We start from the raw sequence: 26,657 nt of genomic DNA, 5'->3' as shown, positions 1-26,657 counted from the left end.
CATGAATCAGGAGCACACAGCAATTTTGAGTAAACAGCGGAAGGAGCACCCCACCCTACTATCTACCCACCTGCAATCTGCTGCCTCATTTGTAGAAGAGTCTACAGTGCCACAACTGGTCATCTCAGGAACTGGAGTGGAAATTATCCTTGATCCTAACACAGAATGAGGCCAAATTGGGCCTTTCAACTTGGTGAGCTTTGGCAGTATTCCTTGATTATTCAGTTGAGTTTTGACTAAATATTAGGCTGATCTGCGCTGGCATTGGGATCATTCGAGGCATTTGCCTAAAATTGAGCATAAAAGCTAAACAAAGGTTTTAGCTTATGAGCAGAAAAAAAACCTAAAACAGCATATCATTTTTATTTAGACAGCAGTTTTAACAAAGTGCCTTTCCTGAAACTCTAGAACCTTTGGACTTTGAACACTAAAATGTTCAAAATGCACTTGTTACCAGTAAAACATCTGAACAAACTCAAGCTGGTTTTCATTATTTTCTACTGGGGATTTGAGTTTGTTGAAGCATTCAGGCATGATGTGTGCTGAAGGATTGTTTGGGCTACATTAAGTTCAGATCCTTTTCCCCATGGATCTTTTTTTTTATCCAGTGTCATGCATGAAATATAACAACCTCTTTTACACTTCTGCCTTGTTTCTTTTTTTTCAGTCAAGTTCAGCTCCTAGTTGCTTTTCTCTGTTCCCTCCCACTTCCAATATTTTGGGAATCCCAACACAATGGATTAAACAGAGTGTGTGTATGTCATTTAATATCAGGCTTGACCTGTATACAACATTCTGTTATGATACAGATGTCTTCTCACGTTTGCACTTTAACTGGACTCTCACAGCTGTCTGGGAATGCCTTTCACACTTCTTTGATGAGTTTTTACACCACTCGGGGATTTTGATTTTGAAAGTTAATTATGATTAGACTCTCTGTGGGGTGGTTATTGCCATTGATGACTGATGACCCTGTAGAGCTAATAGATCGCCCCTTGTACATCATGTCTTCTTTCCATTTGAGGTTACTTTCATTTTAGTCATGGGTGATAAACCATTAGTTGCAGATCAAGCTCCACATCGACCCTCTTCCCACTGACCTTATGATATACTCACCCAACATCCAGCCCCAATAAAGTCAATGGAAGGAAAGCCAACAGCTATCTCTATTTGCCACCTTTCTCCCCCTTCACTATTATTCTCTATGCAGAGCCATGTATAGGAATGTTGACCATCTGATGACAGCATCTTATCAATACAAAGATGGAATCAAACAAGAGTCAACAAAAGCATCTGAAGTGAGGATATTGGGATGCAGATTGTTCAACTAGGTGCTCTATTTTAAGCCTTGCAAAGTGTTGAGGATCCATGCCAGCAGTCGACAAATATATCAGGCAGACTATCAGCATATGGACAGGCATGAAGAGGAATAGAAAAATGTATCTGAGGCGATAAGAAGAAGGGACAATGAGTACAGTGCTCTAGAAGGTAAAAACCCATGGATTTCAAGGAATTGGATCCAAAAATTTCTCTGCGGCAGGTAACAAAGAGTAATGGTTGTTAGTAGTTTTTGTGATTGTGAGTCTGTAGTCAGTGAGATTGCACAGGGCTCCATACTCATCCCCTTGCTTTTGGAATATGTACCAATAACTTGGACCTAAATGTAGGGAACATGATAAAGGAGTTTGCAGATGATACTGTGGCTGACAGTGAAGATAGGAGTTTTAGATGGTCTGGAGATATAAATGGTCTGATCAGTTGGGCAGGAATTAAAAATGGGATATACCTTTGAGAAGGTGCAACAGAGCAAGGGACGATACAGTGGGAGGGTATTGGGTGGTATGGAGGAAGACAAGGACCTTGCAATATAATTGCATAAATCTTCAAGGCAACAGGATATCTATACATTGTTTAAAAAGACATCTGGATATTTTCCTTTGTTGCTCGAAGCCTAGAATATTTGGACAAGGAGGTTACGCCAGTCAGGCCACAGCTTAAGTACTGTGCACATTTGTAGTCATCACGTTATAGGAAAGAGGGCACTGCACAGGAGATCTACCAGAATGTTGCCAGGACGGGAAAATTGTTGCAATGAGGAATGATGGGATGGGCTTTTTTTTTACCTTGAAAAGAAAAAGCTGACAGAAGCTTAATGAGGTATGTAAAATTAGGAATGGTCTACATGGAGTAATATAGAAGATAACTTATTTCTCTCAGTAGAGGGGTCAATAACTGAGGGGCGTTGAATTTAAGTAATTTCTAGAGGGAGTAGAAGAGAATTGAAGAAAAATCTTTTCACCCAAAGTGGGGCGTGAGCCAGTCACCATATAGGACAGTGATGTATTTCCAAGCCAAGTGATGCATAACTTGGAGGGGAACCTGTAGAGGTGGTGTTCCCATGCACTTGCTGTCCTTGTTCTCCTTGTTGGTAGAGGGTGCAGATTTGGGAGGTGCTGTTGGAGTAGCCTGGTCAAGTAACTGCAGATCATTTTGTACACAGTATATACCAGTGCCATTCAGCAGTGGTGGAGGGAATGATGGTTTAGGGTAGTTGATGAAGTGCCAGTGAAGTGGGTTGCTGTATGCTGGATGATGACAAGCTCTTTGACAGTTGTTGGTGGCACATTTATTCAGGCAAGTGGAGAGAATTCTATCATACTCCTCGTTTGTGCCTTCCAGATGATGGAAAGGCCCTTGAGTGTCAGGAAGTCACTTGCTGTAGGATACCCAGACTCCGACCTGCTCTTGTAGCCACAGTATTTATGTGGTTAATCTACTTGAGTCCTGGTCAATAGTTATCCCGAAGATATTAATGGCAGAAGGTACGTTATGCTATTGAATGTCAAGTGCGGGTGCTTGGATCCTGTCTTGTTAGAGATGACCTTTGCCTGGCACTTTCATGGCATGAATATTACTTGCCACTTCTCAACTCATACCCAAATGTTATCTTGGTCTTGCTGAAGGCTATAAGAGCAGGTCAGAGGCTAGGTATCCTGCAATGAATGACTCACCTCCTGACACCTCAAAGCCTTTCCACCATCATTAAGGCACAAATCACTTGCTGACGAGTTATGAGTGGAATTGGGCACTGTGCAGTTATCAGAGAACAGACACACTTCTGACCTTATGATGGAAATACGGTTATTGATGAGGCAACTGAAGATGATCAAGCCTAGGCTCAATTCCTGAGGAACTCTTGCAGTGATGTCTGGGTTGTTTTATTTTGAGATTTGTATTGCCGTAGAGGATGGCACATGCATCAGATGTTATCTTTATAAGGCATGTCAAGAATGCTGTTTCATGAAGTTCAATCCTATATGCTGCTTAAAGCATACAGAATGTTGTTCATTAGAATGTTGTTTCTAAATTTATCTCAGCTTATCTGAGAAGATAGTTTCTAGCAAGGATTTCACTAGAACTAATGCTATTCTTGACTAATGAGTCAAAGGCAGTGCTTATAGTGGGACAGAACTAAAAATGTTTCTCATTTTTTTTCTTTCTGAGGCAAGAGTGATGTGAACAAATGAGGCAGTCTGGAGATTCAGTTCTGCAGCCTGAAGATTGTGAAAAAAGCTTTACCATTGCTGTGCTATTTGACACACAGTGTTTGAATTGTATTTGAATCCCTGCCAAAAGATTTTCAAATTAGAACTGGTTTCTTTCTAGTTCCAACTTCAAATCATATTTCATCAGTTTTTCTGAGATAACAAATGGTTGCACTTAATTTTGAATCACTAGTTGGAAAATTATCAAAGTAAAATTATTCAAATTCTTGTAGTATGATGTGCAGCAAGAAAACTTTTCTCTCACAGAGCTTCATTGGCTCCTAGACCAAGCAATGCATTAATTTTAATTTCAAAAATCCCCATTGCTTTGCCTTCTCTCCATAACTCCAGTTCAAGTCTCTTGAGCAAGCTCTGTTTTTATCATTCCATCAATGGCTATTTGACTGGGCCCGAAACTCTGGAATGTCTTTCCTGAATCCCTCCAGCTGTTTGCCACTCTAACCTTGTTTAAGAAGATCACTAAAAACTATCTCTTTGACCAAATATTTGATCAAATATTCTGGAAAAGAGGAAAATTCTGTTCAGTTTCATTCCTGTAAGGCCCCTTAGATCACCTTATTATGTTAAAGGTATCATTTGAATGGAAGTTTTATATATCTATGTGCCTGCTGAGGCCCAGTGAATAGAACTCTCACCTCTGAGTAAGAGACTATATTTTCAAGTCTCACTCCAGAGACATAAATACAACTTTCTAGGCTAGTATTCTGTCTCAGTACTGCGTAAATGTTACACAGTGAGAGATCCCTCAGTTGAATTTAGAAGATCCCTTGGCTTTATTTCAAAGAAGATTAGGGAGCTGTTCCTAACATTCTAGCCAATATTTCCCTATCAATCAATAACATTAAAATTCCACCATCTGGCCAACAGCACATTGTTGTTTGTGGGAGCTTACTGTGCATAAATTGGATATCTCATTTCCTTTAAGTACTATATTGGTTGGAAATTGCTTTGGGATGTCTGGAGGGTGTGAAAGAAGCATAAATGGGCATCTTCCTTTCTTTTGTTATGTGAGAGTTATAGATCACAAGATTGATTTTGAATAGTCTCTGCCTACCACTGCCAGAGAGGATAATGAGGACTTAAGATGGTGGTTCATGCTACCTACCAACTTTCCATCATTTCTACTAGCTAGTGGTTGCCTACTTAATTGAGCATTCTGTACTCTGGTTATAATCGACGACACAGATGTGCCATTTTAAGTGAGCCAGTTTAGAGCTGCACATATATCCTGGAAAAAGGAGACCAGGTTATTGTTTTCCCTTTAATCCTAAAGTTTCCTTCAGGATTAGGAGAAGCAGGAACGCCCCGCAAGGATACTTTGCACTTTCTTCTCCCGTTTGCAGACTTGATGATCCCGACTATCCCCATTCTGATTCTAATCTCTGTTAAGTGAAGTTTCTTTTGTGACATTGATCCTGTTTATTAATTGAGGCTTTAAATAGTTTTCTGCAACAATACCTTTATCCATTTATCTGTGTAGAGCTTAATACTGATTTTTTTTAAAAACATAAACATCCATTTAAATACCTTGGAGGAAGTTGAATGTTGTATAGAAATATCACAAATATTCATGAAATTGCAGCCAGGCTTGAACCCTGCAATGGAGATGTACTATTGGTAAGAGATAAACTATCATTCTGTAAAGAGATTGGGGTAGATTGTATGACAAGAATGGACAGAGGCATTAAAGTCCCCCATGCAGGTATTATTCATACAATTCAAGCAATGAAATATTACCTTGACAATGAAACACCTTACCTTGACCTTGTCACAACAGAAACCCAGATCTACAATTTCATGATATTTCTCAATGGAAACAGTGATTTTTTAAAAATCTCCTCTGAGTAGTTGGTTCCCAGATTGAATTTAGATCTCCATTCACTTTTTCTTGCTGCTGATCCACTTTATATATTTATTTTAACTTCTTCCAAAATTATTCCTTTCCTCTTTCTTAAGCTGTTGGACAACTGTGCTAACTTCATTTTTTATCCGTACCCTGATTTTGGGCATTACTAGCAATACCAGCATTTTTCCCCGTCCCTAATTGCCCTTGAGAAATTGGTGATAAGCTGCTGCCTTGAACTACTGCTGTCTGTGGGAATTCCCCATTTTTAACCAGTGGTAGTGAAGGAATGATGATAGGCATCCAAGTCCAAGATCATTTCTGTGGTTCCTCTCATTAGCAAAGAACACAGTTAACTATGGTGTGTGCAGGAATGGTAGAGAGTTTTATCCATTCCTCTTTCCCTTTAGCATGAAAGCTTAGGGCCTTGTGTGTCAGTGAAAATTAACTCACTTTCAATAGTGGCAGGGAGATTGAAATGATCAGCAAGTCTGTGACTCAAAGCCATTGCCAGTTTAATGGAATACAGGCAGTCCTTTCTGTTGTTCCTGATTCACCCCAGACAATGCTGCCTTTTTGAAATTACAGTAGTATGTTTCCCTGACAGATAAAGAGACACATGGGATAGCTCTTTGTGTGTGCACAAATATTAAAAAGATAAATCATATTACCATGGGAAGATATTACGAGTAAATTATTGGTAACTATGCAGCAATGCCAAAGCAAGGCAGACATAGTTCTAAGTATTTTGATAGAGGTCGTTTTGAGAAAAAAAAATCCCACAGAAGTGAACTTTTTGTTGTTGACATGACCTACTTCATCTGAGGAAGAGCAAGCCATTAATTGCCAATGAGATTGTGTGAACTTCTGACTCTCAGCTGAGGCCAACACACCATTATATAACACAAATAACTAATCACCTCCACCCTTTTCTCCCAACACTGGACATAAAGCACATGATCTCTGATATGAATGGATGTGGACCTCATTGGTAGAGCTGGGGATCAGGATTTTCTCAACTATTCACTGCCGTAATAGATGATTCTCCACAGTTTCAGGCTTGTGGAGGTAAGTGCCTGAAATAAAAGAGTTGAAATAACTTAGGATAAGTTCATTTGACTGTTAACTGTTTCACTTATGTTTTGGGAAAAAATAATGTCTTGGGGAAAATAATCGGTTGAAAACCTGTAAACTAATTAATTTGTTTCAAGATAAGAAAAGCATGGGAGATACTATATTTGAAAGCATGGGCTTCCTATCCATGTGTGATACATGGACATTTGGACTGTCTGACTTACATTGGGAGTGTGGTCTGAGTAGCAATGGGTAGTGTTACTATGGCGATGGGTATCATCTGAGTATCTATTTATTTTTACTTAACCAATTTAGTAGAAGTTTCTAAAGACATTGCCAAAACTAGGAAGTTGTCCATGTCCCATTCATCTCAGCTTCCTTTATGAAAAATACTGGGAAGCAATATGGCATAAAGGTGCTGAACTAAAGACAGACAACTGAAGAAAGCACAGCACCAAATGAAATTTCAACCAATTGATTTTTACATGGATCAGAACAAAGACACGTACAGGAGAGGAACAGACCCTTCAGCTCACCATGTCTACACCGACCATGACGCCAATCTAAACTAATCATCTCTGCCTGTACCTGGTCTGTATGCCTCTATTCTCTGAGTGTTCATGTATCTCAGTGCCTCTTAAACGTTGCTGTCATACCTGCTTCTATCATCTCCGATGCGCCAGAGAAAACAAACCAAGTTTGTCCAACCTCTTCTTACAGCTTACTATATTTTGGTTTTGCTTTTGGTTAAACAATGCAGTGTAAGTTCTATTTTTATAAAGGGTTTTCAGTACATTTGCCACTTCTGTTGTTGGTTCTGTGCTCTCTAACCTGCACAGGTATCACTTACATGAGTAAAGGAATGGAAGTCTTTCGGCAGAGGTGAAAACTCTGTGCTTTAATAGCCTTGGTAGGGGATCGGCTATGCTGGGATTTCAGATTCATTTGCAACATGTGACAGTGTGTTGGTAACCAGCATGCACAAAAAGTTAATTAATGAGGGCTATGTCAATTTCCCTGCACCATGTCAATTTGCAGAGAGGTAATTCATCACAAATTGCCCAGCCAGCAGCATGTAGACGATACAATCTGTACCTCATTGTCTTTCTAAATAATGTCAGCAATACCATAGTGAAGAAACATAGCTTGGCTTTCATTTTTTTTATTGAGGCTATTGCACACATTGTAATGGTCTGCATCCACAAGCAGCTGTGGTATAGGAAAGATGAATATTAGAGACACAAATTAGCCTGGATTTATAGGCCATTTCTTTGCTGTTGTTGGCACTTCAGAGATTACACACAGAAAATGAATGATGAAAAACTACCCTTACATGCATAGTGCTGTGATTAAACCAGTATGTTAATTAGAACTTTGATGTCAGGTTTTCATATGCCAAGTCTGATAGCTAGTCTTACACTTCTGAATTCAATTTTTGTTTTGAAACCAATTTCTTGACTGAGAATGGTGCATGTTCTTCATTTTATTGTGAGCAGTTCAATAACCAACAGAAAACATCAGGTGCGTGGGTGCATTTTAAGTTATGTTAACATGCTTTACATCAACAAACCAGTACATTATATGAAGACTGCAGTGCTGCATCAACCAACATCATTAATAATGTAAGATGCTTGGTGTTATGGATTTTTATAAAAGAGGCTTCTGTTTAGTTAAGAATACTGAAAATAGTAAACATATTCAATCAGCTTATATTTTGCTGATCAAATCTATTAAGATTTTAACTGATATATAATCCGGGACATTAAAAACTGTGAGCTTTATATGTCTTTCAGTTTGGCTATGTATATAGTGATTTATTTACAAAGAATATCCATAAGGAATTAGCAACCCTCCATTGGCACTAGTTTTGGCCTGCATTAATTACATTAAGGTAAATAGATCAAAATTAAGTTGACATTATGCCACACTGATTTACATTTCACAAATAAATGGAGCTACGATTTGGCAGCGAAATAAAAGCTTTTGTTAATCCACAGCAGAGCCATACAAAGCTATAAAGATTACAGGCCACCTGAAATAAAAATTCACCTTGAGCATGCAAATTGATGTAAGGGCACAGTTTAAGAAACTATTTTGTTCTTCTCACTGATGACATAAGAACTGAATTTTCCTCTCACTGTTCTCCGTTGGAGAGTAGTCTCGGCATAATGGCAGCATTTTGATTTTTTTTAAGGATTGTGAGCCTTTGGAACTCACTTCCTTAAACAGTAGTGAAAGCAGAGTATTTGATTGTTTTTCAAGGCAGATTCTTGATAAGCAAGGGGGTGAAAGGTTATTGCAGGTAGACCAGGCATGATCTTCTTACATAATGGGTTAAGCTTGAGGACTGAGTGTCCTTCTCCTAATTCTCCTGCTTGAACAGAGATGCACAAAAGGCAAATTGACAAATGTTTTCAAAGTCAATATAGACTGTTCCTTTGGACAGCAGAGCTGTGGCCCTCAGATGGGTCCATATTTTTCCCTTTGGAGAACATTTACAAAAGGTGTCAAAGTAATTTGATCCTTACCAGGATGACACTGGATAGTCAGGAGTGGTAAAAATGGACATCAGAAGTAAGTTTTCTGTTGAAAACTTATTTAAACTTGGAAATTCCTGGGTGAGTCTTCTTACTTCTTTGTTTAAATGCTAGGACTGTCATGCAGAACACCAGTCTGATAAATATTACTGGTCAGAGGGAAGATATATCCTCCCATAGGCAGAGTGTTTGTTATTCCATTACAAGAGCTTTGTCTCATATTCTCATGGGATAATCTAACTTCAAAAACACACATTTGAACATTTGTTTTTGCTGCCTTGTCTGTGGAGGAATGCCATACCCGAATATCGGAGACTATCTTCACCGAGAAAATAGCAAAACTATGTTACAGCAGAGCAGGCCATTCAGCCGACTGGGACCATTCACATGAGCCATCGTGTCCTTGCTCTTTCCCCATACTTCTGGTCAAACATCTCTCCAAATCCCTTGTGAAAGCACCAACTGAATCTGATTCCACCATCATTTTAGGCAGTGAATTCCAGATAATGACTGATTATCCTTTGAAAATGTTTTTTCTCATGCCCTGCCTACGTTATTGCCATTCACTTTTAATCTGTGTCCTCTTGTGCTCAACCTGTCCATCAATAGAAACAATTTCCCTTTATTCGCTTTGACTAAAGCCTTAATACATCTATCAAATCACCTTTCATGCCTCTCTGTTGTACTCACTTTTCATACAATCCTATGAAGCAGGTGCAGGAGTAGGCCTGACCTGACTGTAACGTCAGCTTTAGATTACTCTATACCCTTGAGTATTGGATGCTGGAATAGGCTGGGTGGCCTGAGCAATCTGATTTTGTGCCATATGTTATCTGGAAAAAAATAAAAAATTGCTGAAAATCTCTTTAGAATGATCTATCAGGCAAAGCAATAGAAGCAAAACATGTTATTGGGTTGTTCAAGGCAAAATACACTGCTAGAGGATGATGTTTAACATTTGAATTTTTTGTCTGTCCTTAAACTAAATGAGATCATAGGATTTATCAAGCAATGTTCTGTCTCCACTGAGATTAAATTAAAATGAATTTTAGGAAGTACAAATAAAAAGTGACAACACTGTATTAATGCTTAGAAATTTAGCAATTTAGGTAAAAACAGAATTGATGGGGCTAATAATAGCCAAGTTTAGTGTATGGGAAATTTGAGGAGTCACGTGGAAGGCTGGCCTTACAAACTGCTTGATATTTGTCTCCATTAACTTCAATGATAAATGACAATTATGTTGGGCCTAAAATCAACATGGTCTTTGAGCAGTTAAATATTATTCCCAGGGTTACTGCAAGTTAATCTTTTGCTCTGCCTCGCTGTTATTGAGCTATCTACATCATGCTTTCTGCCCATTATCCCTTCACCAGACTGACCTGCAGCAAAGTGCCACAAAGAGTGCAGAGAGGTGGCATCTGTTTTCTCTGTTTCCTCACCAATATTACAACTGCAACTGCAGTTCAAGAAAATTGCATTTGATGGGAGATTCTTTGAAATGTTCCATTGTTGTGAAGTGTGTAAGTTCTTTTGACCTACTTATGGATCAGGCTTGAGTTGAACTGCTATTGTGCCAAGGAAGAAGTAAACTCATTTCAACAGTGTTAACTGGACTGGATTATTGGATGTTAACATCTCAATGGATGGCAAAAGTCAAAGGAGCATATGATAGATATGGAGAAGGAGAAGAAGAGAATGTAGGGACATGGTGATAAGGACTGGAAGCTATGTACAGGCTAGAGAGCATTATGGAATGGGGAATGGGAAGAGTGACATAAATCACAGATTCAGGTTGAATGTGGATAAGATAATGAATGAAAAAGAGAGAAAAAGTGGTGAAAAGTACTTCTTGTTGCTGATTGCACAAGCAGTTGATTAATCCTGATAGTCTTTGCTAACACATTTCTGTGAAGTATCTTGCAATAGGCATTCAATCCTTTATTATTTTAGGGCATTATGTGGTTTTCGGTGCCTACTAGTCCAGTAGGCTTGAAAAACAAGCAATGTGAGCAATACCTCGGCTGATTGAATAATGCCATCACTAAATAGATAAATTTTCTGCCTGTTTTACACCAGGTGACTCAATAACAAACATACCAATTTCTGCCTTAGTAATGAATTCAAGACACTTGGATTAGCTGTGGATCTATTTAGAATTGAATACTTGTTAAAATCATAGAAAATCTTGTGAATGCAAAGGTATATGCCGACATTTCCCACTGAAAAATCTGCCCAGTACCCTAGATGTAGCTCTCTCATCAAACACAAATGCTGGGAATTTGTCTGTGTAATTCACTTAGTTCAGCAACAATTCACCAGGCTTGTTAATTTACATTAAGAGAAGTTTTCTAGCAGTATTCAAATAAATTGAAGAAACAAGAGCAGATTATAAGAAATAAAGGAATAATTGTAATGTTCCCTGTCAGAGATGCCAATGTTCAGGCACTTTTGAAGATACTCGAAGCAAAGCAAATCAGATGGATATACAAAGATCTCTGGTTCTTTTACCAAGGGAAAATGAATTTTTGGAGAAACTAGCACAAGGGAATCCAACCTGCAACATAAAGACTAAGAACCCTTGTATGCTGACTGTGCACCTGAACTAAACATGCAGTTAAATCAAAATATCTCAAATGCCCACGCAGATGTACTGTGCATGTTTCATTTCTACAGCAAATCTAATTAACAGAAATGAATTTCAGGAAAGTTCTCCTAACGCCACACTAAATTAACTGAATTAACACACACTACATTTTGTTTTATAATTCTTCAGATTCATCTCCTTATACATCTGAAGTACACCAAAGCATCTCTAAAAATGTTATTTTCCAGATGCGAGCAATTACCTATCATCCTTAGACATCAGCAAAAGTACAGTGATCATCAGATTATAAAATGACTCCGAGGAGTACTATTTGTTCTTTCAAATTATTTTTATTGTATTTGTTGTCTCTATTTGCACTGGGGACAATAGTCTACAGAACATTGTCAAAGCTAAAGTTACAGATGCAAATGATTAAACTAAGTGAGTGCTTGAATTTGCTTGTTTTCCCACTGCTTCATGCTTTTTCCATTGAGCATCTACAAATTTCAATAGTATTGTAAATTAATGATTTATAACACAAAGTGATTTAGAAATTTTACTTGAGGCAAACAACCTCCTGCATAAAAAAATTCTGTCAGATATCAATGAGAGATTAATAGAAGGAAAGCTTTTTTTAAAACTAGTGCTTTGACAGTGAAGTCACAATGTTCTTTCCTATAGGCATATGGTGGTCTTATGCAGATTCTGAAGAGAAATCAAGTGCTGAAAATAATTACCCAATAAACCAGTTGTATTCTTTTATGACTTGGAGTTCAAATCTACCCCCCGCTGAGTTTTGCATCTGGCCCATTTTAATCTGTCCTAAAGCACTCAAACTTTTATACTCAATTCATATCCCCTACAGATTTTCATATGTTCTTTCATTTATTCACTCTTGAGTTTTAAGAATTACCGATCTATTTTCAGCGAATAAACCCAGAAGTGTCCATCAGTCTTGGAAATTAGAAGAAAAGAATTGTCACAATTAAAATTCATGAAATTGATCTTTTTTGGCAGCTGTTCAACTGTTAAAAAAAGAACTAAATGTTACCATTAAATCGATATGATATATTAATCAGTTATCAGCAGGTTCAGTTAGGAGGCCATTTTAGTTTGCATTGAAGTAGAATACGCAAGGATACCCAATTCAGACAATCGATAGAATTGTCTATTTCTTGAATAGTTTGAATGAAATGAATACAATATATTCATGAATAATGTTATTTAAATATAATCCTGAGTAGTGCTAAAGTAGAAATCATGCAGACTATTTGTTTATGCTTTCACTCTTCTAATCTATGTAAACAGGGATTCAAGTACCCATACGCAGGATAGGAAGTTCATGTTATGCATCATTCACAACTGTTATATTTCTCTGAAATGTAAGGGAGTAGATAATAGTTCAATTTACTGATTTGTAAAACGTAAGCTTCTTATTGTGATAATGACATAAATGCAATTTTCCCTTGCCTATTTCTCCATTTAATATTTTGTTCTGAAATTGAGAACAGTTACCATAAACTCTAAGGTAGAACAAAAATCTGTTCCTCTGTGTGTGACCTGTGACAGTAAACACCAAGCTGTCATCACACTTGGGCACTAAGTAGAAACTGGACTAGAAATTTGGTGTATAAACTTCAGGGATACTTATAATAAAATATTGGGATACTTGAATTCTTCAAAATTGAAATCTTATCTTTTTATTAAAGAAAAAATAAATGAAAATGAAAATGCAGCAGAAAAAAACTAACCAGAGCATTTTCTCAATGCTGCTATATTTTCCAAAATGCTAAATACTTTCTTCAGAGAGCGAAATAAAATCTCTGGGATCTCAATAATTGAATCTCTGAAGGGATCAGCATTGTCGAGATTACCAGCATAAAAAAATCACAGCTCATGTTCCAATTTACTTCATCCTTCTAAAGCAATCTATTTGCATTGCTCTTCTCAGCCAAGGTGTCAGCTGTGAATCAGAAGATTCTTGGTCCAAGTTCCATTCCTGGGACTTGTACACAAATATCTAGGCTAGTGTTGGACTCTCAGAAGTGACATCTTTTGGATGAGATCTTAAACCAAGGCCTTACCTGCTCTTTCAGGTGTTGTAACAGATAACTAAGTACTACTCAAGAAAAAAACAGGGCAGTTATCCCCAGGGTCTGACCAATATTTATCCCTCCACTGACATCACAAGAAGAGATTATTTGTTTGTTATCACACTGCTATTTGTGTTAGCTTGCTGTACACAAAGTAATTCCTGCATTTCCTATGTCAGAGCAGTGCATCGACTTTGAAAAGTACTTCCTTGGTTATTGAATAGAAATATGATAGATGCTACATAATTGTTCCTTTTTTTTTAACTAGACATTGCAATCCCAGGTCTTTCCAGTTTTTCAATCAGCCAGTGAGCAATCAGGGGAACGTTGTCCCATGGACATACTCCAAAAGTTAACCATGTAACTTGGACAGAGTAATCTTTATTATTTTACAATATCTTTTGGTTACCAACTTTCATTGACATAAAATAGCTGCCAACATGATACAGAATCTGTTGAATAAAAATTGAAGCTGCAATTTGTTTAATTAGAGAATCTCCTTATATGCTTGTATTTTTTCTGTATATTTTTTCCCATGCCATTCCTAGCAATGAAGAGCAGCCAGGTCTTGGCCCTGATTCTATTGTAATGTAACTTTAAAAGGTAGGTCAAATTATATTGCAAGGAGCATACCAGCCTGAAATCCAATTGCACAGCTCAATGTTTATGTGTGAATTCAGCATCATCTTAATAATAATATATTCAGAAAGAAAATCCTGGATAGCACTCATGCACATGCAAGGTTTGTTTCAGCACAATTTACGGGAGACCTGCCTGATACAGCCCCAAGCCATTAGTCTAATGCTTACTTCTGATCTCTCATTGTAGCACTCCTTCAAGCCCTTCAACACCCTTTGTCATAAGATAGATATATACTGATTGCATTGTATTTGCTGTATGGGCCATCATTGAATTATGAACGCCTGACTTATGGAGACCCATACATCCCAGCAAGCTCCCATAATATTGTTAAGTTCAAAGAACGGATGTATGTATGTGCATTCGTTCCTGTGGCGGGCAAAACCAGTTTCCTCTCTCTCCACTTTTAGTAGTTGTTTTGTCTTATCAGTCTTATGTGCCTTTGATGCCATTCGTTACAATACCATGGAGGTATGGTTACCATATTGAGTGATATTGAGGTTTTCCAACTTATAGGCAACATTGACATGGATATCTGTAAAAATGGAACTGGCCTGTATATAATTTATGAATAAAGTTTATTTTTGAAATGAAAGAAAACACCCCTTGCCAAGACATCCACGCTCCTACAATGCCTCCTTCTCCTCCCTATATCCAGCATCTGATCACAACCCATCCACTCAATACCCTGACCAGATCCTTGAAGTCCCAACTCTACCTTCCTGCAGTTCCACCAGTTGGTTCCCATCCCTTTCCCTTACCTTCTCCATATCTTATGTATGATAGGATATTGTAGCAATGGGCTCTTAAACAAAGATGAATTGGCCCACCATTCACTGCCCATTTAATTAATTTTCCACATTCCACAGTATTTCTAGGTCACTCTCTTTTCTGTCCATCCTGAATTGGGAATCTGAAGCCTAAAATCATGTATTGTCACTTCAGAGTGAATCAGTTGAAAGAACTGGATTCCAGTACATACTGCTCTTGGGATTAAGACAACATGTGATCATGTAGCATCAAGAAGCCCAAGTAAATGGCAGTTGTGAGGGATCCTCTTCACTGTAGGAGTCACCTTTCACACAAAGAAGATGGTTAATATTGGAGGCCAATCCCTTCAACCCTAAGACATTGCAGCAGGATTATCCTAGTCCCAACCATTTTCAGCTGCCACGCCAATGTCATTTCCTTCATCATAAAGTAAGAAGGGTGGATGTTCTCTATTGATTAGATAGTATTCAGTTCCATTTACAACAACACAGATAATGAAGCTCCATGCAACAAGTCCTGGGCAAGGTTTGGCCTTGAACTTATAAATAGTAAGTAACATTCATATCACACAAATACCACACAATGATTATATCTAATGTGGAAGAATCTAATCATCAGCTCCTGACAATCAATGTCATTGCCATAATCAAACCCCATCAAAATGCTGGGATCTCTGATGTCCAGGAAACAAGTTGCATTGCAGCAAGTCATTTGGATTTCTTCAATGTCACTTCTCAGCTCCTTAAATTCTAAATCTCGATGGATAAGCATGGGTGGTGTATGGAAGTACACCTCCCCCAAGTTACATGCCATCCTGGTGTGGATATTCCTTCATTGTTACCAGATCAAAATCCTGTAACTCTTTACTTCTCACAGCTGTGGGACAACCTTCACCACATAGCCATTTGTGGAAACACATTATCACCAGCTTGCCAAGGGCAGATTGTAACAAGCGATATATGCTGGCTTTGCCAGTGATGCCATGGACCATGAAGGAATAAGACAAAATGTAACTGAGCCACTATTATTCTGGCAAATGTGGCTGAGAATTTGAAGTTAATGTGCCCTAGTTAGGGAATCAATAAATCAGCATCATACAAGTCATGCATAAAGAGACTAATAATCACAAGTTCAGGCTTGCTGTCTTGCTTAATGGAATTGGTACAATTCAAACCAGAAGCTATTTAAAATAGAAAAGATCGGTCTAACAATGTCCTCAAATTCTATTTGTTCTGGGGTTTTATGTCTTACAGACAGTTGTCTATAATACAGCCCATGAGCAATATGTGTCTAGTTCAGTGCTCACCGCTAGTACTGTCACATTAGTCTTGCTCAATGAATTCCACACTATTAATTCTATAACTATGATTTTGGTTCTGGAATTGGACTAATCAGAAACTGAAGGATTCTGTAGTTCTGTAAGACCTGAAAATCTTTTTGTGATGTATCTAAATGATCACTTCAAAATCTCATCACCAGCACTGAATTGCAGAAGTTCCAGATTTTTAGTGTTATCTATCTTGAATAGTTGATAATGTTCAAAGATACCACACTGCCATGATGCTGGCAGTAAATTTGATGCAGATGCATTGCATTCATTTTAGAATGACAATGCTTTGTCAGACATTGCATTAGTTAACAGGAGATAAGATAAAAATGGAAAAGAAATAAAGCCACTATTTTCTTTGAGCTTTTTTTTTAATATCCACGATTTTTTATTCAGAAAAAATACAATTCATGTTCAAAATGTGTCATATTTATCTGTCTGTGAGCACATAGCAATTCAATTAATTATTTTAACAAAAATCGGCTTTTGTTCTATCTTAGAGAGATTGTGAAAACCTGTGAGCTAACCCATAAATATTAATAAAATCAGAAAATACTGAAAATACTCAGAACGTCAGACAGCATCAGTGGAGAGAGAAACAGAGTTGATGCTTCTCGCTGATGACCTTTCATATGAACTTTCTTCCTCCTCCATGAATAATATTATTGCTGACATCAAGGAGTCAAATGTACCATCTCAATCTGGTTGGTAAAATTTATGTCATCACCTACCTAGCTTTCAAAGGAAGTCAGAAGTATATTTTAAATTGTAAATTGTATGTTCACAGCTGAAGTTTTCTCATTGGTAGTCTGGAATTTAAATTTCCAAGTCCCTCTATGTTTACTCTGTCATACCACAACATTTTTTCTGGTTCCAAATTTATTGGCCATGGACTCACGTAACTAAAAGAAACCCACCATGACTCTGAAGAGCATTTTCTTTTCGTAACATGTATTGGGACTTGAATTCAGCCTGCTTGTTAGATTATCTCTTTCACTAGGCAGTGCGTCAACTGCATCTGGTATTCCCAGCTGATTTCCCATTCCACTTCTGGCCAGATCTGAGTCTGCCCAACTGGCTCCTCACAAGAAGGCAATGAGACAGTGCTGCTATGTACGTTCCATTGATACACATCATGAGCGGCAAAGAGAGGAGGAAAAAGCTATTATTATAGAGAATTATACAGAATTCTATTATATAGAAAGCTGCTATTATTATATAGAAATAATATTACATAGCTTCTAATATTATATATTATTCTATATTATTATATAGAATGAAATAAAGATATAGGTTGATGGCAAAATCAGTGCAACTCACCACCACCCTGTCACCCAGCAGATCCTAGGAGCAGTCATAACCGAGGGTGAAGAGGATCAGCAGGGAAGGAATGAGTAGAAAGTTAGATCCAGTGTAGGAGCTGGAATTTGCATTGGACTAGGCAGTGACATCCTTGGAAGGAGTAGAAGAGGTGGGAAATACTAATCAGCATCAGAAAGCCACACCACCCTATATTTCTACTATTTCTCTTACTGTCCTACTAGATTTGCAGCAGGAATAATATAGGGAAGTTCTGCCTCCCAAGTCTAGCTCTTGAAGTTGGAACCTTATTTCTTTCTTCTTGGAAAGTTATGGCTTCTAAAGTTCAGTTTGCCGCTTGCATTTCATTCTCCTCAGGGAATAATAAGGCTGCTAGTGGTCTCTGAAGCACTTGGAATGCTGGCTCCTCCAACAGGCTGGCAAAGCTTTGAATTTCTCAGATTTTGTTCATTTTACATTATCCATAGTATAAGCTCTTCACATAGCTATTACAAAAATAGAAAACATCAAGTCAGAATTTATTCCGTGTCTGATTCCTGGACTTAACTAAAGGCTCAAATCCTCCCCTTAAATCTTTCAGTTGCTTCTGAACTGGGCTTAATAATGCATTGGTGCACTGGATCAGTTTTTATATCAATCCAGCCTTTCCAAAGAAGTAGAAGTGAAAAAAAAGAGTTGATAGTTAATTAGTTTCAAACTATGAACCAGCAGTAATATCAGCAGCAAACATTTGCCAATGTCCATCTACAATTCAGTTTGCTTTTGATGTCTGTGTAATTTTCACATTTGTATTTGCAGGTAGCTATATTTTCTCCAAATGAAATAACCTGCCTTGTTTTGCGATGAAAGTGAAAAAATTGCTTTCTGTACTGCAGTGCACACAGAAAGCTTGTACTGAGCTCTATGCACATAGGAGTGTGTCTGCTTGGGCTTCATTCTTTCATCCTTCATGGCACTGTAATTCTGTTTTCTGCAGGTTGTATCTTTGTATCTAAATCCTAACAGGATTACTGTCAAGCTTTCATGTATATGAAAAAGGATCTTGCAAGGTCTTTAACTGAAAGGCGGAACAGCTAGGTACCAATAGAAGGACCAGAATCATTACAGTATTGGCTTACAATACAGCCAACTACAAGATCTGGCCTTTCATTTTTGGTTAGCTATTTTAATACTCATGGATTCCATTAGAATTTCATAGTTATATCTGTTGGAAAGGTATTATAATCATATTAATTGAAATACAGATCAAAACATTTAATGTCTGAATTATTTTCTTTTTACAAGTAAAAATTTATGCTGATAATTAATTCACATGCTTTTACTTTCAGTATGTAGATTCCAAGTTTTTTTTGTTGCAAGTGTTAATGCTTTCATTTGTTGGAAAGAGCTTTGACTTCCATATCACTTCAGATGTTTCCAATAATCTATCCAAGACAGATTTTTTTCACCTGGGCAATTGGAGATACTGAGTTAAAATCCTTTCCTAACTCTTTTGCTAACCTTTCTTGTTTTACTCTCCCCCTTTATAAATCACTTAGAGATGGTCCCTTACAATAAAGATGCTTAAATCATCAAGATAAAATGGGTCGGTACACTGCCAATAAAATTTTGCCCCATCAATGCGAATGCTTTATGCCATAATGTCAAGTTATGAAACTAATGCTAAAATGGCAAACTGTGATGATAAAAGAAATGCAAAAAAATCATGAGAAACATGTTTCTTCAGGCAGCAGAAAATACTGTGAAAGCAAATATTCTTGTAAGTTCGAGAGTGGAAAATATATATGTGATTAACATTTATAGAGCTGTACAGTACAGAGAGGGGCCCTTCAAGCCACCACATACATGCTGACCTTTTTTGCCATCTATACTAATCCCATCTGCTTGCATTAGGCCGGTGTCCTTTTTTGCCTTGTTTGTTCAAGTGCTTTTCAAAATGTTTCTTCAACATTGTGATTGTATCTGATTCCTCCAGCAACGACTTCCAGATATCAACTACTCTCTGTGTAAAAAAAAATTCCCCACGAATCCCCTTGAAAAGTTCTTTCTCCCACCTAAACCAGTGCCCTCTTGTTTTTGAAACCCCGACCATTGGAAAAAAGGTTATGACTACCTACCCTATCTATGCCTCTTATAATTTTATGTACATCTATCAGGTCAGCTGTCAGCCTCCTTTGCTCCAGGGAAAACAAGCCCAGTCGATCCAATCTCTCCCTATAATTAAAGTCCTCCAATCAAAGCAAATTCCTGGTGAATCTCCCCAGCACTCTCTCCAGCACAACCACATCTTTCCTTTAGTGTGCACACAGTACTCCAAGTGTGGTCTAACCAGTGTTCCAACTTTTATATTCTGTGCCCTGACCAATGAAGGCAAGCAAGACATATGCCTTCTTTACTACCCATAGACCCGTGTTCCCACTTTCAGGGAACTATGGATTTGAACCCAAGATCACTCTGTTCATCGTTCCTTAGCAACCGACCATTTACTGTATATGTCCTACCCCTATTTGACTTCCCAAAATGTAACACCTCGTACCTGTCGGGATTAAATTCCACCTGCCAATGTTTGACCCAAACTTCCATCTGATCTATGTCCTGCCATAGCCAGAGACAACCTGCTTCAAAATCCACAACAGCACCAATTTTTGTGTCATCCACATGCATACTAATCATTCCTCCTACCTTCGCATCTGAGTGATTAATATGTATCACAAATGACAAGGGGGCTAGCGCTGATCCCAATGGTACAATACTGGTCACAGACTTCCAATCAGAAAAGCAGCCTTTCATCACCACCCTCTGCTTCCTATTACCAAGCCAATTTTGGATCCAGTTAGCCAGCTCACCTTGGATCCCATGTGCCTTATCCTTCTGGACCGGCCTAGCATGTGGAACCTTGTCAAATGCCTTACTGACGTCCACATAGACAATGTGCCCTTTCTTCATCAGTCTTCTCAGTTACCTCCTCAAAAAACTTAATTAAATTAGTGAGGCAGGATTTGCCTCCCATAAAGCCATGTTGTGTATCCTTGATCAGTCCCTGCCTTTCCAAATGTACTCTTATCCCTTTGAATTTTCTCCAATAGATGTTATTTTACCTGCAATGATCTGCTCCCACTCTACCTTCGCCAGGTCCACTCCTATGCTATTGAAATCAGAATCAGATACAATCACTATGTCACTATGTCAAAGAGACATTTTGACAGGAACTTGAACAAACAATTTTGACCTTAACTTGAGGACCAAGCTTCTGCCTTTCCATAAGTATCTTGAAACATTACAGAATTACGGTCACTGTATTTATGTATATCGAAACTTTATGTTGTATTTGGTACAAGTTGATTATGTAGGTGTCTGTACAGATACAATAGGATGGGATTCTTCTCTGTTTCCTTATCCACATCAAAACTGAGTCTCAGTAACTTGTTATACAAGTGTGAAATTAGAGTGTATGAAACATTTGATACCTCACAGTAAGCAGCAGCTGGAGAAAACTGTTGGATAATGCATCATCCAATTTCATGGTCACCCAGACTCTTACCAGATTGCAAGCAATCAGAGGGAACATTTCCAACAATTTTTTTGTATCCTTGTTATGTGCAACCTTATCATATTTGATTGCAGTTGTGTTGTGGCAAATGGTAAGAAATAGCCATTTCTGCAATGTGTGAATCCAAATATAATTGGTAAATGTGTGAAAATAGGGGTCTCGGAATTGGGCTTTTGCAATATCTATTGTTAGGGAGCTATAGCTGCCAGTTTGTCTCTAACATGATTTCTGAAGCACATTTGTGGCTTGTCTTGAAGGCTGCCATTTAGCAAGCAAACACCTCAAACTCTTGCCACATCACTCCCCTTAGACTTCGCCAATCTTTATAATACTTAAATATCCGAATCTCCTCCCTCAAACAAATCGGCCACCTGCCCTTTGCTCCTTTCTCATTGAACACGTAAGTGTGTGATGTTGGAGGCCAATTCAATTTTTGTAATAATACAACCTCTAACACAATGATTTTGGGAATTAAAGCTCTGATCTTATTTAACACAGGTGTTCCTACATCCCAAAGATGTGTAGATTTGTCGGTTAATTGGCCCTGGTTTGTAAGAAAGTGGTAGAATCTGGAGGCGGGGGGGAGGGGTGGTGTGGTGGAAGAGGAGTTGATGAGAATGTGGGGAGAATAAAAAATGGGATTAATGTAAATTTAGTGTGAATGTGTTGATGGTCACTGTGGATTCAATGGTCCAAAGGGCCTGTTTCTGTGCTGTATCTCTCAATGAATCTATTAAAAGTATTCTGCTTAACAGAAGTTTCTTATCACCAGAAACATTCCCTGAAGTCTGGGGTCCTGAATAGGAGAGTGTATTCCACCAAGACTGAATAGGTTTGCTATTAAGATTCAGCAGAACCTCTGGCTTTTCAACTCCAATTATACAGCCAAGAGCCCATGTGCATTACTAACTTTATCAACCTATCTTTCATCTTCAGGAATGTACAAAGACACCTGCAGGTTGCTCTGATCTTCAAAACTGTGTAATTTAACTTGTTCTTGGCTGTGAAAATCAAACCATGGATATACCTTAACTGACTGACACCCAAAGTAATTCTGCAGCAGGAACCTTGACTCAGTCATCCATTAAGGAGAATTACAGCTGATCAGGCCCTCCCTCCCATTCTCAAAGATCTCAGTTGTATCTGGTAATCTAAGCAAATACTCCAGTGTCAAGTTGCCTCTTGCTGAAACTGAAGTGGAGTGAGGCAAAAACAGTCTTGACTGCTTCCCCCTTAATTAGATTAATTACATTGATCAAATGTTGCCATTTTCAGGGGTAGGTTTCTCACAAAGAGGGTGATGCTTGTCTGAGGTGAGCTGCCAGAAGAGGTGGGAGAGGCGGATGCAATTGAAATATTTAAAATTCATTTGGATAGGTACTTAGACAGGAAAGACATAGAGGGATATGGTCCTAATGCAGACAAAAAGGATTAGCATAGATAGGTATCACAGTCAGCACGAACGAGTTGGGCTGAAAGTGCCTGTTTCTTTTCTGTAGGATTCTATGATTCTGTAAACAGCCTTGCAACATTTTTGAATGGAAATCTGACCTTTGATAAAACTAATGTTTTGTTTTCCTGCAACAGGTCTGGTGAATTTAAAATGAACATTTCAGACAACTGATCAGGCTGCTGTAAAAGAAATTGCATCTTGTGGGGTTCGTTGAGCCAAACTGCTCTAAACTAATGCTGTTTCTGTCAAAAATTGTTTTTGTGGCCATGTGTGCTAGCTCTTTACATTTGTTTTCAACAATACAAAACTCATGTTGAACACTTGAAGCAGACAGATTAGCTACCTTTGGCACAACAGTGTTTTGTGACACTAATTTTCCCAATGTTTGCTTTATAGTATTTTGTTTATAATTAATATTGAGAAGAAATTAGCAGCTCGATGCCAAATGTTGTTTCCATATTTGAAATATCTGGAAAAATTGCACAAGCAAAACTTGAGAATTTATCCTTGAACATTCCTTAATGTTAAAATAATTCATAAGTTTGTGAAGTACTGATTTAATCTTGCCATCCCACTGAGAGTTTGCAATCTGATGGGCATTAGTCACCCTGCAGAAGGGAGGGAGCAGCATGACAGACGCACAATATGTAAACGTTCAAACAGATGTCCAAATAAGTGGGCCATTTTTAAAAAGAAAAGTTACTATGAGCAATAATCTTCATCTAGTGAAGTTGGAAACCAGTAAAGAATGTGAAAAGGACAAAGCTTTCATCCTTTACAACTAATCATCCAATTATTTGGCATATTTTATTGAAATTATTCATTCAAATATATTAACCATGAACTCCTTTTATATATAGTTTCATCTATATTCAAAAGTGCCTTTGCATGCTGCACAATTCACTATTTATTCTGAAAATTGACACAAAATTGTATATTGAATTTTGTACATTGAACAAATCATGCATGCTATTTGAGTTGTGTACCTAGAAATTCATCCCTGATTGGTAAAATGAAGCATGCTATACAGTAGCATGCCTCCAAAATTCATTACACTTACAAGCAGTTATGTTCATGTGAACAGGTTGGAAATATATTAGGTAGCGAGCATTCAAACTGAAAACTTCCTTGAAAAGAAATTGTTATTAATAACTGATAGAGAATAATACAGAGTCTAGACATTTGAGTCCCTAATTTGTTGAGGTTTATGTTTTCTTCAAGGAAATTCATTGAAGGATAGGTGATCTGCCCTACCAGATATCCACCCTGATGTAAAAGACAAAAATCAACATCTTTGTGTTAGCTAGGTTAGATATATGTTGGAAAAGTGGCCTGCTTCACGCTTTAGCACCTGTTAGCAATGGTCACAATGCTTTGAGAAGGCTTCAGAATCTTTGGTGTCAAATAGTAAGTTTATGTGTAATTGGTCACATTTTGGAGACGTTGTTGAAAAGCTAAAAAACAGCAGATGCTGGAATTTGAAGTAAAAACCAAATGCTGGACATGCTCAACAAGCCAGGCAGCACCTGTGGACAAAAAACCAGAGTCCTGATGCAGGGTTTTGACCCAAAACATTGGCAATTCCTTTCCTCCCGCAGATACTGCTCGACCTGCTGAGTTCTTCCAGCAGATTCTTTGTTGCTCCAAATTTCAGCATGTCCAGTCTCTCGTGTCAACAGAGATAATATTTCAGGTTGATGACCTTTCTGCACATCTGAAACACCTGATGAAAGTTCACCAGTCTGAAACATTAACTCTGATTCTCTCTCCATAGATGATGCTCAGTATTTTTCAATATTTTCAGTTTTTACCGTGGATAGTTTGTTGGTTTGATTGGCAATAATAACATATCGAAATCCGCATGAGTCTGACATTCAAGCATTCTCAAAATTTACTGATTGAAATTGTTTCAGTTTTCAAATGTGCAAAATAATGTCACTTTATTAAAAAGAATAACTTCTGTGCATGTGGAGAAATAATTTGCATATTTTTTAACTTCACTTTCCAATGCAACAGTCTCACCAAACTCTCCATGATCCTACTCCACCCAATATGATCTGAAGACTGATACGTTAAGTTACTTGGCTCAAGGTTAGCCATTACCTAATGTTGCAGTCATGCTGCAGTTTGAAATTTGTTTGATTCCCATTAGCTTTTTATCAATGTTGTACAGTGGACTGAACCTTTGGGCTAATATTATTACAGCAATATATTTTACAATCTGTTATAGAGAGCAATGATATTTTCAAAGTTTTAATTTCAAAGTTTTCAAGTGATGTTGGTAGCAAAATTAAGATTCACAAATATCCTCCTGCATAGAATTTATATTTTTGGAGACTTATAATTCTACCGTGAGGAACTTGCCTTAATAACAAAAACATGCAGTTTTGAAGATGAAACTGTCAATTAATCATGACAATAGGAATACATCTGATGCATGAAATGCATAGACTGTCAATATTTCTCAAAGGCTTTAATGCAATAATTCAGAAGTTGAACTATTGAAAAAATACTGTGATGATAGCCTCTCATTATATTTTTGAAATAGTGTATAACCTGAAGTTATCAAAGTGTTTGCTCAGCTACTGATATCATGCACTCATTTTAAGTAAAGTATCCAATCACAAGATGCAGAGCACTTGGAAGAAGGCAATATGTCAATTAATTTTTGTTGCAGCATCAGAGATGAGCCATCTCTGTCCCCATAATAAACCTGCAAAGGAACAGTGTGGATGTACAGGTGGACCTACTAGTACAGACCTTCTCAGAGACATCCATTTAAACATTAAAATAAATTATCCTCAACAAATGACTGCTTTTTACACAAGCCCCATGTGCTATTCACACAATTCCTTGCACAGAAGAAACAATCAGGATTTACTCTATAAATTTCCATTGTGATGTGGAAAGTTTGCATGCTTTGTCAAATGACATTGGCCTGGCATTTCTGTAAGCGGTAAAGAAACGTCCTTCATGATTCACCCTATCCTCTTTTGGTAGACTAGTCAGTGGAGACCTCTATGAGTAGGCCAAGCAAGAGGGAGACTTATCAACCAACCAGAGTGACAAGTTCTCGAGGAGGCTACAAAACAAGATGTTAAAATCAGGAAATTTCAACAGCGTTTAAATTATTGTAAATAAAGAATAATGGGAATATTTTAAATACATAGAATTAAAGAAATGCATAAAAAATGGAAAGATATGAAAAAAATGTTTATATATAATCTACTATATTAATTTTCTGTCAAGTGAATTAGACTCATATTATCTTACAATTATTAGAATCAGGTGTAGGGGCCACTCAGTCTCTCATGTCTGCTCTGCCTTTCAGTGAGATTATGGCTGATCTAATGGTACCCTCAACTCTACATTCTGGTCTGCCCCTGATATCCTTTCATTCCCTTGCTTATCAAGAATCTATTACCTCTGCCTCAAAACAGTCAGACTCTGCTTCCAAAGACTCACAATGCTCTCTCCCAAACCTTATTTTTAAACAGTGACAGCTAGTTCTAGATTTTCCCGCAAGAGGAAACATCCACATTGTGAAATCCCTATATGATTCAATCAAGTCAACCCCCAGTTTTTTCAACCCCAGGCGATACAAGTTGAGACTGTCCAACCTCTCCTCAAAAGACAATCCACGCTTTCCACATATTGGTTTCGTAAAGTTTCTCTGTATTTCTTCTAACGTATTTATATACTCCATTAAATAAGGAGAGCAATACTATGCTCAGTCCTCCACATGTAACTGCACTGAAGCATAACCTACTTATTTTTCTATTAAATTCCACATGAGAAGTTTTTTTTCAGGGCCAGAGAGGTTGTTCAGTGGTAATTATGTTTGTAATTATGTTGTTAAAAACTCTGTTCCTCCTGCTTATGCAAGGCTTAATACTT

The 26,657-nt window shown here is 37.7% G+C and overlaps 1 protein-coding gene across 14 annotated transcripts in view; it reads left to right on the top strand.

The window, feature by feature from the left end:
- The window catches only part of rbfox1 (RNA binding fox-1 homolog 1), a 1,151,227-nt gene that overhangs the window by 1,078,413 nt on the left and 46,157 nt on the right, over positions 1-26,657 (top strand). The gene's annotated exons all lie outside the window — the stretch shown is intronic.

Source organism: Pristis pectinata, chromosome 8, assembly GCF_009764475.1.
Source record: "Pristis pectinata isolate sPriPec2 chromosome 8, sPriPec2.1.pri, whole genome shotgun sequence".
In the NCBI taxonomy this organism is placed as follows: Eukaryota; Metazoa; Chordata; class Chondrichthyes; order Rhinopristiformes; family Pristidae; genus Pristis; species Pristis pectinata.
This window is presented reverse-complemented; position numbering and strand designations above follow the sequence as displayed.